Genomic DNA, 16,630 nt, shown 5'->3' with positions numbered 1-16,630 from the left:
ACATCCATTAGAATGGTCATTTTCAAGAAAAACAGAAGCAAATGTTTATGGAATTTGGAACCCTTGTATAGTATTGTTGGAAGTGTAAAATGGTGCAGTTGCTGTGGAAAATATCATGGCAGTCCCTCAAAAAGTCAAACATAGAACTACCATATTCTCCAAGTCCATGATTTTCTTTTCTGTGGAAAGGTTCATTTGTGCCATATATTAGATTCCAGATATAAGTGACATCATATGGTATTTGCCTTTCTCTTTCTAACTTACTTCACTCAGTATGAGAGTCTCTAGTTGCATCCATGTTGCTGCAAATGGCATTATTTTGTTCTTTTTTATGGCTGAGTAGTACTCCATTGTGTATATATACCACATGATGGAGCATGATAATGTGAGATAAAATAATGTGTACATGTATGTGTAACTGGGTCACCATGCTGTACAGCAGAAAAAAAATAATGTATTGGAGTTCCCATCATGGCACAGTGGAAATGAAGCTGATTAGGAACAATGAGGTTGCAGGTTCAATCCCTGGCCCTGCTCAGTAGGTTAAGGATCCAGCGTTGCCATGAGCTGTGGTGTATGTTGCAGCAACAGCTCGGATCTGGTGTTGCTGTGGCTCTGGTGTAGGCCAGGGGCTACAGCTCTGATTGGACCCCTAGCCTGGGAACCTCCATATGCTGCAGGTACGGCCCTAAAAGGACAAAAGGATAAAAAAAGTAATGTATTGGGGAAATAAAAAAAAATTTAAAGGATACTTTGTTAAAAAAAAAAAAAACTACTATATAATCCAGCAATTCTACTTCTAGGTATACACCCCAAAGAACTGAAAGCAGAATCTTGAAGAAACACTTTTACACTCATGTTCATAGAAGTATAATTCGCAATAGCCAAAAGGTGCAGGCAGTTCAAGTGTTCCTCAACAGATGAGTGGATAAAGAAAAGGATAAGCCTAAAAAAGAAAGGATAAATCTTGAGGATATAATGCTAAGTGAAATAAGCCAGTCACAAAATTCAAATACTGAATGATTCTACTTGTATGAGGTACCTAGAGGAGTCAAATTCATAGAGGCAGAAAGTAGAAGGGCAGTTTTCCAGGAATGGAGAGAGGGGGAAATGGGGAATTGTTTAATGAGTTCAGAGTTTCAGTATTGCAAGATGAAGAGTTTTGCACAATAATGTGAATGCATTTAACACTATTGAACTGTATACTTTAAAATGGTTAGGATGGTAGATGCTATGTGCATTTTACCTCAGTTTTTTAAAAATTACAGCATTTGAGGGGAAAAAAAAGTCTCTAAAAGAACGGAAACAACCTGAATGTCTATAGACAGATGAATGGATTAAGAAGATGTGGTACACATATATAATGGAAAACTCTCAGCCATAAAAAGTATGAAATAATGGCATTTGCAGTAATATGGATGTAACTAGAGATTCTTATACTAAGTGAAGTAAGTCAAAAAGAGAAAGACAAATGCCATATGATATCACTTACATGTGGAATCTAAAATATGGCACAAATGAACCTATCTACAAAACAGAAATAGACTCACAGACAAAGAAAACAGACTTGTGGTTGCCAGGTAGGCAAGGGGGAGTGGACAGACTGAGGGTTTGGGATTGGTAAATGCAAATTATTACATTTAGAAGGGATAAGCAATGACCTCCTACTGTACAACACAAGGAAATATATCCAATCTCGTGATAGAACATGATGGAAGAGGAGTTCCCGTTGTGGCACAGTGGTTAACGAATCCGACTAGGAACCATGAGGTTTTGGGTTCAGTCCCTGGCCTTCCTCAGTGGGTTAAGGATCCAGCATTGCCATGAGCTGTGGTGTAGGTCACAGACATGGCTCAGATCTGGTGTTGCTGTGGCTCTGGTGTAGGCTGGCAGCAACAGCTCCGATTAGACTCCTAGCCTGGGAACCTCCATATGCCACAGGTGCGGCCCTAGAAAAGACAAAAAGACAAAAAGACAAAAAAAAAAAAAAAAAAAAAAAAAAAAGAACATGATGGAAGAGAGTATGCAAAAAAGAATGTATATAGATGTATGACTGGGTCACTATGCTGTACAGCAGAAATTGGCACAACATTATAAATCCACTATACTCTAATATTAAAAAAGAACTGCGCTCCTGTTAAGCTTTGCTTCCAAATTCAGTTTGAGCTCAGTTTCTTCTCCATCACAGTGTCAGGCACATTAGTATTAGCCTTTCCTCCTTGTCCCCTCAAAGCCAACTGAAAGAGGTCCATAGGAGTCCAACTGAAGGTCAACATAGTTTAGCTCTTTGGCCAAGTGGACGAGCCAGTCCTTTGCCCAAAAGCTGAAGGGGCTCTGGCTGGCCCTGCTCTGCACACCAGGTTGGAGAACGCATGGGCCAGAATCCTACAGACTGACTGCATCTGACCAGAGAGAGCACGAGGCCTGAGTGTTCCACCACCATCCCCACTTCTCACTTCCATCCCCTAGCCCATGGAAGGGAGCCTGGGGAGAGGTCAAGAGTGTAGATGTCCTCACTGGGGGAGTGGAGAGCCTATATTCTCCCCCAAAGAGCTCCTAGGCAAATTAAAGATTGGCTCAACCACTTGTTTTCAAAGCTTCATACTGAATTACACAAAAGGCAAGAGGAAGTAAACTGGCTTCTTCATTGCCCCTTCCTGGCTACCCCAATTTCCCCCTCCAGGATCTGAGGATGAGTCAAAAGCCCTGGTACATAGCCAGCAGCACATTTCTTAGAAGTCTTATTTGAAAATGTTTTCTCCAAAGTATCACCACGACCTTACTGCCAAAAATGTAGGGTTTTGGGTGGTGACTATTTTTCCTTTTTATGGCTGTACCTGCAGTGTATGGAAATTCCCAGACTAGTGGTTGAATCAGAGCTGCAGCTGCCGACCTGCACCACAGCCATGGCAACACCAGATCCAAGCTATACATGCAACCTGCACCACAGTTCATGGCAACGTTGGATCCTTAACCCACTGAACAATACCAGGGGTGGAGCCCACATCCTCACAGACACTATGTCGGGTTCTTAACCCACTGAGCCACAATGGGAACTTCAGTTTTTCTTAATCCTAATGCGATTTCACTATCTTTGAAGTGGAAAACATTCAAGAAGTTTAGGACATGTATGCAGATAAAAAGCATCACTAAGATGCTCCCAGAGATTTGCTTTGCCTGGGGAGGGGAAGTGTATGAAGGAAACTTTTGACTGGTCAATGGCCTCTAGCAGCAGTAAGTCCAGAGGTGCTGGATCTCCTCCTCTGACCCACCCTTTTGTATATGCAGCCAGAAGTTGGGGGTATAGGTGTACATACAGCTGCGTAAGTACATCAAGGCTTTGGAAGGAAAGAGATGAAAATCCCCAACCCCTTCCTCTTGAAGTATGACGTTAAAGAAACACACCAGATGAACAGAGTTGGCATGACCCAGGCCAAGTGGCAGGAGAGGAGGGCAAGGTCCCTGAAAAACAAAATAAGACAAGACAAAAAAACTCTAATGGAACAGGGCTCAGACCCCATCCCAGGGCTCTGTATAGGGAGAACCATTCTGGAAGTTTCACTTGCCTAAAGCTAGCCCATCCTGCTAACTGACTCTCCCCAGTGCAGACATGAGAGAAAGAAAGAAGAGTTGTGAGGACTGGAGCCCAGTGAGTGGTGAGGTATCCAGAGGATGCTGATAAAAGAGCATCCTCTCTCACAGGGCCACCCACAGCTGAGGCAGACTCAAGAGGTCCACTGCAATAGATTTGGAAGCAGGGAAAAAGCTGGGTTGACTGATTCTCCAAACTGAGGCTCCAGGAAAATGTGGAACACTTCGTAATAAACCTAACCAAAAATCACTTTTGAAATCACTAGAGCTTTTCCCACAAAGATGTGCCAATTTCCACAAGTCTTGGTGTCCACCACGCAGTGCTGGATCACATGTGAGTCTCAAGATCAAAAGTGCTAGGAGGTTTCTTCCAATGGCACAGCCCCCACCCCATCTGACACCATGGAGTCAGCTGGTGGACCTTTTACAAAGTGGAATGAGAGACATTTTCAGTAGGCCCACACTGGTCAACATATTCCCAGTCTCTGCTCCAGAAATCCAATCAAATTTCCTACATACAAGATGGAGAATCCAAGAGTTCCCGTTATAGCTCAGCAGGTTAACAACCCAACATAGTGTCTGTGAGGATGCAGGTTCAGATCCCACATGCCTTAAGTGCAGCCCTAAAAAGAAAAAAAGAAAAAAAAAATAGATGGAGCATTACCCTCCAGGGCTGCGCAAGTGGAGTGTGAATGGAACGTGGCATGCAGCAGAGGGTAAAGACATTGATTGGGTCCTTGGTATGTTCGTGGAGCTTTAAAACCAGGAAGCGTCATGATCTGGGGAACTAGTTTCTGAAACTCAGCAGATATAGGGCTGGCTGCCAGCATGGGTCACAGGGCCAAGGAGTGGCTTTCTGAAGAGCTGGGTTCAGAATCGATTAAGCAGCAGGGCTATTTATTGACCACTTTAGATTCTATAGAAAAGGAGAAAAAAATAATTCACCACAGAAATGAAATCCTGTCAGTAGCCCCAATAGGCTTGCCCACCAACTAACGAGAACAAGGTAAATTTGAGCTCAATTTACTCAGATGGATAATAAAACTTTCAATTATGTTTGCATTATTTGTTGCTATATGGTTGAAAGATTAGGTGACAATATGCAAAAAATAGTTTCTTCATATTATAATATTTAGTAATGTCATTTTATTTTTTATATGTTTCATTAAATTGTTTTGTGGCTTTATTATCTACCCAGATGCACAGCCCAGAAATACAATTATTCAGATTTAGAAGCAATAAAATTTGGCATGCATTTTCTCGTATTCAAAATTCCTGCATGTTAAAAAGAAATTATAGCATTCTTCCCACATTGCACCGCTCTGAGGCCCTCACAGACCCATTCATTAACCAAAGACATTACAGAAAGCACACCATTTAGGTTAAAAGGCCCTTCGGATAACAGATATGTATGCACGAAGCAAATATTTCAGTGTAGCCCCGCCTTTTGATTATGACAATAACAGAGGCAAACGGATATGCGTTTGCTGTAATGTGCTACTCGGTGATGGATCCATTGAGTGGTGAAAACTCTGATTGCAAAGCAGCACACAGAGAAAGCATTATGACAACAAAACCTATCTTCCAAACTATCAGGAAGTGGGAGTTTTACTACTTGGAGAAAAATGAAAGCTTCCCAGGGAATTGTATTTCAAAAGAGTTCTATAGGATGTGAATCCTACACATATTTTAACCGCCCATGGAGCGGTGGTTAAGAGTGGAGATATGGTGGCCACTTGGCCCAGAAATATTTCTTCCAAGTCACAATCCTAGGCCTCAGGACCCCCTGTTAAAATTCACCTAAATACTTGAAGATATTTGTCCACCAGTGGAACACTAACAGGTGTTTAACAGATGGTTCCTTGAAATCATGGGAACCAAAATGCAGATACATTAAGAAATAAGGTACAAGACTATGTCAAGTTGGTTTGTTCTGAGGACAGTTAATAGTGTTAAATGAGGGGAGGTGAAAAGAGGGAAGAAAGTGACAAAATGAGATCTGACACACAGAATGTAGGAAAAGGTAAGTTACAAATTGAAAAAAAAACTTGTAATCACAATACATACCACCAACAAAGGATTAGTATCGAGAATGTACAAAGAACTGCTATAAATCTGTAAGAAAAGCGCAAACGGAATGACAGGAAAAAAGGGACAGAAGATATAAAGAACCACTTCACAGAAGACCAAACACATATGGCCAATAAACATTTGAGGAAATATCAAGGAATTGCATAACAAGTTGTGTCTGATTCCCATTTAACTGGAAAAATTAAGAAAGATGACATTATTAGAGACACTATGGATACAAAGGATTGACAGGGGAGAGGAAACTGGTAAAACCTCACTGGAAAAGAATTTGTCATTATCTTATAATGTTAAACAGTCCTATATCCTACAAGGCCCAATTTCCACTTCTGGGTATGTACTTAAGAGAAACTCGTATGTATGTGCATCAGGAAGGATGTACAAAAGGATTCCTAGCAATACTACTCTTGGAAGAAAAAAATCTGGAAACATTCCAAATGGATAAGGAAATTCTATAGTACATCACAATGAAATATTGTGAAGCACTTGAAACTAATGAACTGCAGCTACACATAAGTCTATGGTTGACTCTTGGCAATACCATACTGTTGAAAAAAAGTTAGTTCCAGGAGACTACAGACAACATTTCTTTTTCTGAAAAATTTAAAATAACCAACCAAGCAATATAGTCTTAGAAATGCACATACATAATAAACCTATCTTTTAACGGGGATGATGAGCTCAAGACTCAGAAAAGTGACTAGCTTATGTTGAGGGATGCAAATGAAGAGCTAGAAAAACTACACAGAAGATTGGGCACGGTGTGCCACTGTTTAGTTCTTATGACACTTGTGTGGGTACATAAGCTTGGGTACTTATAACAAATACAACACACATGCAGCAAAAAGAGTCTACATACAAACACACAGTGATACGAGTTTGTCAAGGACCAAATATTAACCCAATTCTAAGCACTGGAAATACTATACAATTATTTTGTGTTCAAACCCCTGTGATGATACTTAGAGAACAGACTTATGGTTGCCAAGGGGGAGAGAGAAAGAGAGTGGGATGGACTGCGAGTTTGGAGTTACTAGATGCAAACTATTACGTTTAGAATGGATAAGCAGCAAGGTCCTACTGTATAGCACAGGGAACTACACTTAGTCTCTTGGATTAGACCATGATGGAAGATACTATAAGAAAGGGAATGTAGGAGTTCCAGTCGTGGTGCATCGGAAATGAATCCTACTAGGAACCATGAGGATGTGGGTTCGATCCCTGGCCTCACTCAGTGGGTTAAGGATCTGTAGTTGCCATGAACTGTGGTGTAGGTCTCAGACACAACTCAGATCCCTCGTTTCTGTGGCTGTGGTGTAGGCCAGAAGCTATAGCTCTGATTCGACCCCTAGCCTGGGAAACTTCCATATGCCATGGGTGTGGTGCAAAAAGGAGAGAAAGAGAGAAAGAAAGGAAGGAAGGAAGGAATGTATATACATGTGTGTATGTGACTGGGTCACTTTGCTGTACAGCAGAAATTGGCACATATTTTAAATCAACTATACTTTAATTTAAAAAAAAATCCCTGTGGTGTATAATTGTAGGTGTATAGGTATGTATACTTCATCCACACACTCACCAAGGAAAAATAGTGTGTGTGTTTTAAATAAGTCAACAATATTAGGGCTGGATCATTGGATATTTCCTAAGGATATGATTACTTAAAAAGGTATCATAGTCTCATGGTTAATTGGGTGCTGGAGAACTTTTAATCAAGATGACTCTGTGCATTCTCACTTAACAACCCTCTCTACTACAAACAGTTAAAATTTTTTATGAGAATATCAATAGAAACATAGCCAAGCTCAAAAGCAAGATAATGGTTGTGGCCAAGAAAGAGAAGAGAAAATCAAGGGACTAAGTGTACTTCTCAGAGCTGGAAGCCAGGGGCAACAGGTTTGTGAAGATATTTGACAATGAAATTCTAGGAAGAAAAGGTCATAATTGTGGCCAGGAAGTGAGGCTAGACAAAGAGAGATCCTGTGATTGGATATGAAATACCTCAATTTTACTGTGCAAGAGCCTTAACACATGCATCCAGCTGGAGGCAACCACAAAATGCATGAAATGGAAAGTTTTTTGGGTTTTGTTTTTTTTGTCTTTTCTAGGGCCTCACCTGTGGCATATGGAGGTTCCCTGGCTAGGAGTCTAATCGGAGCTGTAGCTGCTAGCCTATGCCAGAGCCACAGCAACACCAGATCTGAGCCATGTCTGCGACCTACACCACAGCTCATGGCAACGCCGGATCCTTAATCCACTGAGTGAGGCCAGGGATAGAACCCACAACCTCATGGTTCCTAGTCGGATTTGTTAACCACTGAGCCACGATGAGAACTCCAGAAATGGAAAGTTTTTAAGAAGCATATGAAGGAGTAAAGTTGACTCAAGAAGAAATAGAATAAACTAAGAACCATGGAAGTAGAATCAAATATCAAAATCTTCTTTGCCAAAAAATACCAGAAACAGACAGTATTAAAATGACTTAGTAAATCTGCAAGGAATAGACCATTTATGTCCTATACAAAAATTTTGAAAGAAAAAAATGAAGGAAAGTTACCCATCAAATTTTATCAGTTGTGACAGGGACACAAAGTATGTATCAAAATGTGACAAGGACACTACAATTAATCAAATTATAAAACATTCTTGTGAACACATATATGAAAATTCTAAGTAAAATAGTAACTAATGAACTTCAGGAATATAATTTCTGAAGTCTGACGTTTACCAAAGGAATATAAGGATGCCCTAATAGAAAGATAAGGCATAGGATTTTCTCAACAGACACACAAAAAGTACTTGTACTAGTTGTCCTAGCCAAGTAATAATATCAAGATTAAAAGAATGAGATATAAGAATTAGAAAAGAACCTAGCCTTATGTGCAATAATAATTTGTATACATAGAAAATCTGAAGGCTCCTATTAAGTATTAGAACAAACAAAAAAGTTAAGCAATCCTTATTTACAAAAGATAATCCTTGGAGAATGAATAATGTTTCTATACATGATTTGAAGAAATAGTAGGGAAAAAAGTTTCATTTACAATAGCAAGAAAATCTATAAAGCTCCTAAGAAGAAAATTTTTAAAGTAAAGTTAAGAATTTTATAGAGGAGTTCCTGTTGTGGCTTGGTGGGTTATGAACCTGACTAGTTATCCATGAGAATGTGGGTTCAATCCCTGGCCTCAATCAGTGGGTTAAGGATCTGGCATTGCCATGAGCTGTGGTGTAGGTCACACACGTGGTTGGATCACAAGCTGCTGTGGCTGTGGCTTAGGCTGGCAGCTATAGCTCCGATTCAACCCCTAGCCTGAGAACTTCCATATGCTGCAAGTGCAGCCGTAAAAAGCAAAAAAATTAAAAAAGGAAGGAAGGAAGAAAAGAAGAAATTAATTTTATAGGGAAAAACTTCAAAATGTTACTGAGAATCATAAAAGAAACAGATAAATGAAAAGATATACCATTTGCATTATTGAGAAGACTCTAAAGGTCTAATAACACCCTCCAGTCTAATGTATAAATTAGATGCAATTACAATCCAAAATCTGACAGGACATTTTGTGGAGAGACACAAGCCGATCCTAAAAGGCATGAGTAAAAGGTCAAAATTAAATAAGGACAAAAAGGAAGAACATGAAGAGATGTGCCCTGCCCATATCAAGAGTTAGAATAAAGCAACACTGCAGTGCTTGCACAGCAACAGAACAGTAAGACAGAGCACAGAGCTTGAAGGCAGCCTTCCATGGGTGCTAAATAAAACTGGGTGATAAGCACATGGGTGCTTGCCGTGTGGTTCTCTGAAGTTTTCTGTATGATTGAAATATTTCATAATAATTTATTAAAATTAGAAAAGCAGTGCTTTAACATCAGACAGACCTGCTGTATTCAACTTTCCTTTCTGACACTTGCCAGTAAGTAGCCATAGATGAACTTGAACTTTCCGATGAAGCATCTCAGTTTCCTTATGTGTAAAATCGGAGCAATAATAATACACACCGATGAGCAAAAGGCTTTGTATATGGCTTGGCGATAGCTAGTACTTAATAAAGCCAGTTTCTTTTGTGTTAATAATAATATAATAATTCAATTTTTTCCTCTCCTAAACATAATATCCTTAAATCCCCACCCCCTAAAAAAGTGAGTCATATTGAGCCTCTGACCTAGCTGATGCAACACATGTTTGGGGGCAGTGTGTGAGATGTATTTATTTACAAGAAGACTGGTCAGGACCAGACTTAGATTAAACCTAAAGACAGGTAATAAGTATTGGAGTCCACGCATGCATCAGAGTCCCCTAAGAGCTCCAACACCTCTAACCCGGCCTTCCCTCTGCTATTTCCTATTTAGATATTAACAGGTAACAAAGGTTGGAGTATTCCTCTGTTTTGAGGGAAGATTCTTAGAAATAAAATATCTTTCAGACCCAAAGTACTGGTATAAGTAATGGATTAGATTCTTCCCTAAACCCCCTCAAGTCACGCCAAATAGGACTGGAGCTGGGAATGCAAAAGTCATGTGCCCTGACTTCTGAGCCAAAATTCTTGCATTTACACACACACACACACACACACACACACACACACACACACACACACACACACATTTTCTCACCCAACCTCTACTTCTGCATGTAAGTTGACATCTAGAAGAGGCTGGACATTATATCCTGATATCCTGGGCATCTGGAGGGTAAAGGTCTTGTCCCTGAAAGAACCCATGGTTTCCCTTAAGAGGGACAATCATCCCTAGAGTAAATTATCCAAAGAGGTGGCAGGCTCCTGAAAGGCAAGCCTCAGGCAAGCAAGAGAATCTTGTTTCTCTCAGAGCCTCATTTGATAGGCGCTGTTCTTCAAGGAGTCAAGATGCCTGGGGTGAGCTCCTGGGTAATAGCGGCTGAAGGGATGCCCATCCCATGCAGACAGGTTGGGGGCTGGGATGAGATGAATCCTTTCCCTTCCAAAGAACAAGTTGTAGCCTCCACGTAGATTTTGTACTGTAGCCTCCTCCCTGGGCTTTTCTTTCCAAGAACTCAGTAAAGTATTGGAGCATGCCAGCACCATCGTCCTGTGCTCGAGCTTGTCTTGCTAACATGCATTTTTGTGTGAGAATTAATGGTGAGTCTTCCAATAAGAGCTAATTTTCACATTTTTAAATTCATAAAGTGAGAACAGGATTATGAAGAATGCTTTTCTTTGTTTTGTTTTGATTTTTTTTTACTCTTTTTTTTTTTTATTTTCCCACTGTACAGCAAGGGGGTCAGGTTATCCTTACATGTATACATTACAATTACATTTTTCCCCCAGCCTTTCTTCTGTTGCAACATGAGTATCTAGACAAAGTTCTCAATGCTATTCAACAGGATCTCCTGTAAATCTATTCTAAGTTGTGTCTGATAAGCCCAAGCTCCCGATCCCTCCCACTCCCTCCCCCTCCCATCAGGCAGCCACAAGTCTCTTCTCCAAGTCCATGATTTTCTTTTCTAAGGAGATGTTCATTTGTGCTGGATATTAGATTCCAGTTATAAGTGATATCATATGGTATTTGATTTATTTTTTATAATGATTTTTATTTTTCCATTATAGCTGATTTACAGTGTTCTGTCAATTTTCTGCTGCACAGCAAGGTGACCCACTCACACATACATGTCTACATTCTTTTCTCTCACATTATCATGCTCCATCACAAGTGACCAGACATAGTTCTCAGTGCTATACAGCAGGATCCCATTGCTTATCCATTCCAAAGGCTATAGTTTGCATCTATTAACCCCAAATTCCCAGTCCCTCCTACTACCTTCCCCTCCCTCTTGGCAACCACGAGTCTGTTCTCCATATCCATGATTTTCTTTTCTGTGCCCTATGTTAGATTCCAGATATAAGTGAAATCATACAGTATTTGTCTTTCTCTTTCTGGCTTTCTTCACTTAGTATAAGAGTCTCTAGTTCCATCCATGTTGCTGCAAATGGCATTATTTCATTCTTTTTTATAGCTGAGTAATATTCCATTGTGTGTATATACCACACCTTCTTAATACAATCATCTGGCAATGGATATTTAGTTTGTTTTCATGTCTTGGCTATTGTGAATAGTGCTGCAGTGAACATGCGGGTGCATGTGTCTTTTTCCAGGAAAGTTTTGTCCAGGTATATGCCCAAGAGTGGGATTGCTGGGTCATATGGTAGTTCTATGTATAGATTTCTAAGGCACCTCCATATTGTTTTCCATAATTATTGTACCAATTTACATTCCCACCAACAGTGCAGGAGGGTTTTCTTTTCTCCACACCCTCTCCAGCATTTGTTATTTGTGGACTTATTAATGATGCCATTCTGACTGGTGTGGGATGGTACCTCATAGCCATTTTGATTTGCATTTCTCTAATAATCAGTGATGTCGAGAATTTTTTCATGTGCTTGTTGGCTATCTGCATATATTCTTTGGAGAAATGTCTATTCAGGTCTTGTGCCCATTTTTCAATTGGGTTGTTGGGGGGGTTTTGTTGTTGTTGAGTTGTGTAAGTTGTTCGTATATTTTAGATTAAACCCTTGTCAGTTGCTTTGTTTGAAACTGTTTTCTCCCATTCTGTAAGTTGTTTTCTGGGGGGGGGGGGTATGGTTTCCTTTGCTGTGCAACAACTTGTCCATTTGATTAGGTCCCATCGGGGTTTTTTTGCTTTTATTTCTGATACTTTGGGAGACTGGCTTGAGAAAACATTTGTGAGGTTGATATCAGAGAATGTTTTGCCTATGTTCTCTTCTAGGAGTTTGATGGCATCTTGTCTTACATTTAAGTCTTTCAGCCATTTTGAATTTATTTTTGTGTATGGTGTGAGGGTGTGTTCCAGGTTCATTGATTTACATGTGGCTGTCCAGTTTTGCCAGCACCACCTGCTGAAAAAACTGTCTTTTCCCCATTTTATATTTTTGTGTCCTTTGTCAAAGATTAGTTGACCATAGGTATCTGGGTTTATTTCTGGGTTCTCTATTCTGTTCCATTGGTCTGTATGTCTGTTTTGGTACCAGTACCACACTGTCTTGATTACTGTGGTTCTGTAATATTGCCTGAAGTATGAGAGAGTTATGCCTCTTGCTTGGCTTTTGTTCCTCGGGATTGCTTTGGCAATTCTGGGTCTTTTGTGGTTCCATATCAGTTTTTGGATTGTTTGTTCTAGTTCTGTGAAAGATGTCATGGGTAATTTGATAGGGATTGCATTGAATCTGTAGATTGCTTTGGGTAGTATGGCCATTTTTACAATATTAATTTTTCTAACCCAGGAGCATGGAATATCTTTCCATTTCTTTGCATCCTCTTTAATTTCCTTGATTAATGTTTTATAGTTCTCAGCATATAAGTCTTTTGCCTCCTTGGTCAGGTGTATTCCCAGGTATTTGATTTTTTTGGGGGGGTGTAATTTTAAAAGGTATTATATTTTTGTATTCCTTTTCTAATATTTCATTGTTAGTATACAGAAATGTGACTGATTTCTGAATGTTAATCTTATATCCTGCCACTTCACTGAATTTGTTGATCATTTCGAGTAGTTTTTGGGTTGAATCTTTAGGGTTTTCTATGTATAGTATCATGTCATCTGCATACAGTGACAATTTTACCTCTTATCTTACAATTTGGATAATTTTTATTTCTTTTGTCTGTGGAATAACATGTCTCCCTATGATTCACACATGGAAGTTCTCACCCAACACCCCTTCCTCCAATGGAGAGAGGTTTTCCTCTATTACACAGTAGATCAGTGAATTAGCTCTTTCTGTGTAACAAACCGCTCCAAAACTTAGTAATTTGAAACACCATTTTTTAAATTTTTTTAGGGCCTCACCTGTGGCAAATAGAAGTTCCCAGGCTAGGGGTCAAATCAGAGCTGCAGCCCCCAGCCTACACCACAGCTCTCAGCAAAGCTGGATCCTTAACCCACTGAGCAAGGCCAGGGATCAAACCTGCTTCCTCGTGGATGCTAGTCAGGTTCTTAATCCACTGAGCCACAACAGGAAATCCTGAAAAGCCACTTATTTCGTACTAACTCATGGTAATGTGGGTGAGCAGTCTGGGTGGGGCTCAGCAGGGTAGTTCTCTTGATGGATTCCCTGGGATCACTCCTGTGGCTGCATAAAGTTTTCAGGTGAGATGAGGACTGCCTAGTCCAGGATGGCCTCATTCACATGTCTGGCAGTTGATGGTGGCTGTCAGTTGGGACGGCCGGGGCCACTGGGCTACATATCTCCAGTGGACTCTGTTCATTGACATTGCATGGGTTAAGGGTTCCAAGATCAGATGAAGACAACAGCTTCAACATGCCCTTGCTTCCCAGGTCTGTTTGTGTCACATTTGATAATGTCCCATTGACTGAAGATAAGCACATAGTTGGGTAAGTTCAGAGCCAGTTTAGGAGAGTATAAATACAAGGAGAAATTCTCACCGACGCTTTTTCTTTTCTTTTTTTAAGGGCCACACCCACAGCATATGGAGGTTCCCAGGCTAGGGGTCTAATTGAAGCTGCAGCTGCTCAGCCTACGCCACAACCACAGCAATGTAGGATCCCAGCTGCTTCTGTGACCTACACCACAGCTCACGTCAATGCTGGATCCTTAACTTACTGAGCAAGGCCAGGGATCTAACCTGCATCCTCTTGGATAATAGTCAGATTCATTTCCGCTGAGCCAGGATGGGAACTCCACAGACACTTTTTCATACAATCTGCTATACCAGCCTTAAATAGCCTGGGTCTCATTTTATGATACAGGGGAAATTTCTCCCTGGATACACCACACATCCATACACACGCACATACTTACATGCACACATGTAGACATAAAGACTCACTGCATAGTCTCACATAAAAGCACATGTATGTACGCATCACAGTCTCACATGCCCCTAGACATAGCCACACACCCACAAGAGAGATATGTGGAGATACATGTAAAACCAGTCATTTGTATAAGCACAAAAGACCATTCAAAGGCAAGGTTCTTGCTATACACACTCTGTTTCATTTCAACTCTCAGCTTTTCCTTGAGAAAAATCTGCCATGGCAAATTCTCGAGGAGGAATCTGCTGCTACACCCCATCCTTTGATATGAAGGGTTAAGCGATTAAAGATGACCCAGCCTGCCAGCTGCAGGCCCATCTCTGTGGTCTGATTTCTCAAGATGATACAGCTCACTTCCCAGCGGTGATTGCAAGATTTAAATCTAAGTCAGGAGAGAGAAAAATGCAATTCTTAGTGCAATGTTAGTTAGAGCACAGCTAGAGACAACATAACCGATGAACAGACAGAGTTTTACAGAATTGTTTAACTATTTCACTGGATGGAAAATGAGAAGATGTATTTTCATAGGGCTTCAGAGCCTTAAGAGGTCCCCTGGTCTAGGACTCTAAGTATCTAAAATGGATGTGCTCTGTTCTAGAAAAGATATGGCTGTTTAAATAAAGATCTCTTCATTCTCTACTCAAAGCATATGACTTTGTTCTATGTTTTCATATCTCTATGCATACATTATCGACCATTTATAATTAATAAGTATTTACATTCATAAATTTTTAAGTGACAGTATTATGGAAAAATATATTTAAAAGACGATTACATACATTTTCATTTCTCCCACATTTCTAATGCCTGTGGAGAGAATTTTTTTTTCTAAAGGGATTAAATTTCTAGAGAATTCATTTATTTATGTATTTATTTTCTTTTTATGCCTGCACATGTGACATATGGAAGTTCTCGGGCCAGGGGTCCAATTGGAGCTGCAGCTTACACCACAGCCAAGAAAAAACTAGATCTGAGCCACATCTATAACTACGCTGCAGCTTGTGAAAATGCTGGATCATTAACCCACTGAGGTCAGGGATTGAATCTGCATCCTCACATAGACAACGTTGGGTCCTTAACCCACTGAGCCACAATGGGAACTCCTAGAGAATTTACATCTGAAGAGCCAAATGGAATTTCAAATATGGAACACATTTAGAGGCTCACCATATCTCCCTGCAGACTCCCAACCCAGGACTGAGTAATTCTGCTCTACAACCCCACCACCTGAACCACTTTTAAAGCTGATCCCTCTGCTTAATTCTCTGGGATCCAGCCAAGGTCAGCCCTGCCCTCTCTTTTGCCCAAGCCCATGGGGCTGTTGCCTCACATCCAGTGTCTCAGTCTGTTTGGGCTGCAGTAACAAAAATACCAAAATGTGGGTAGCTTAAACAACAACCATTTATTTCTTACAGTTCTGGAGGCTAGAAGTCCAAGATCAAAGTGCCAGCAGATTCAGTGTCTGTTGAAAGCCAACTCTCTGCTTTATAGATGGCTATCTTCTCCCTGCATCCTTGCATAGCAGAAGGGGTGAGGGAGCTCTCTAGGCCCCTTTGGAAGGGCACTAATCCCACTCATGAGAGCTCCATCCTAATGACCTTATCACTTCCCAAAGCCCACCTCCTAATATCATCACAATGGGAGTTAGGATTTCAACATATGAATTTGGGGAAACACGAACATTCAGTCACCCATACTTGGAAATACAGTGGAGAAAATGCAGGAGCCCAGTGGGTGGGAAATGACTGATTTGAGTTCAGAAAGCTGGTTGTGACCAGCTAAGACAAAGAGTTTGAGGTGTATGTACATCTCTAGCCTGTCAACATAAAAGTGCCCACAGAGATCCACCAATACAACTGACCATCTCAGGGCTGTAAATGCAAACCCTTAGAGGCCCAGGCAAGTGACCTAAAGTGGGAAGACAGCTGGGAAGCAGGCTATAACAAAGTACCCTCTCTGCTCAGCCCCAGGAATAAGAGCTAAAAGATTCAGACCTTCCACAGCCTCTGGCTTTTAAAATCTTGACCATGAACTAAAATTATGGACTTCCCACTGTGGTGCAGTAGAAGCGAATCTGACTAGTATCCATGAAGATGAGGGTTCAATCTCTGGCCTTGCTCAGTGGGT

This window comes from Sus scrofa, chromosome 6, assembly GCF_000003025.6.
Source record: "Sus scrofa isolate TJ Tabasco breed Duroc chromosome 6, Sscrofa11.1, whole genome shotgun sequence".
NCBI lineage: Eukaryota > Metazoa > Chordata > Mammalia > Artiodactyla > Suidae > Sus > Sus scrofa.
Note: the sequence above shows the minus strand (reverse complement) of the source record.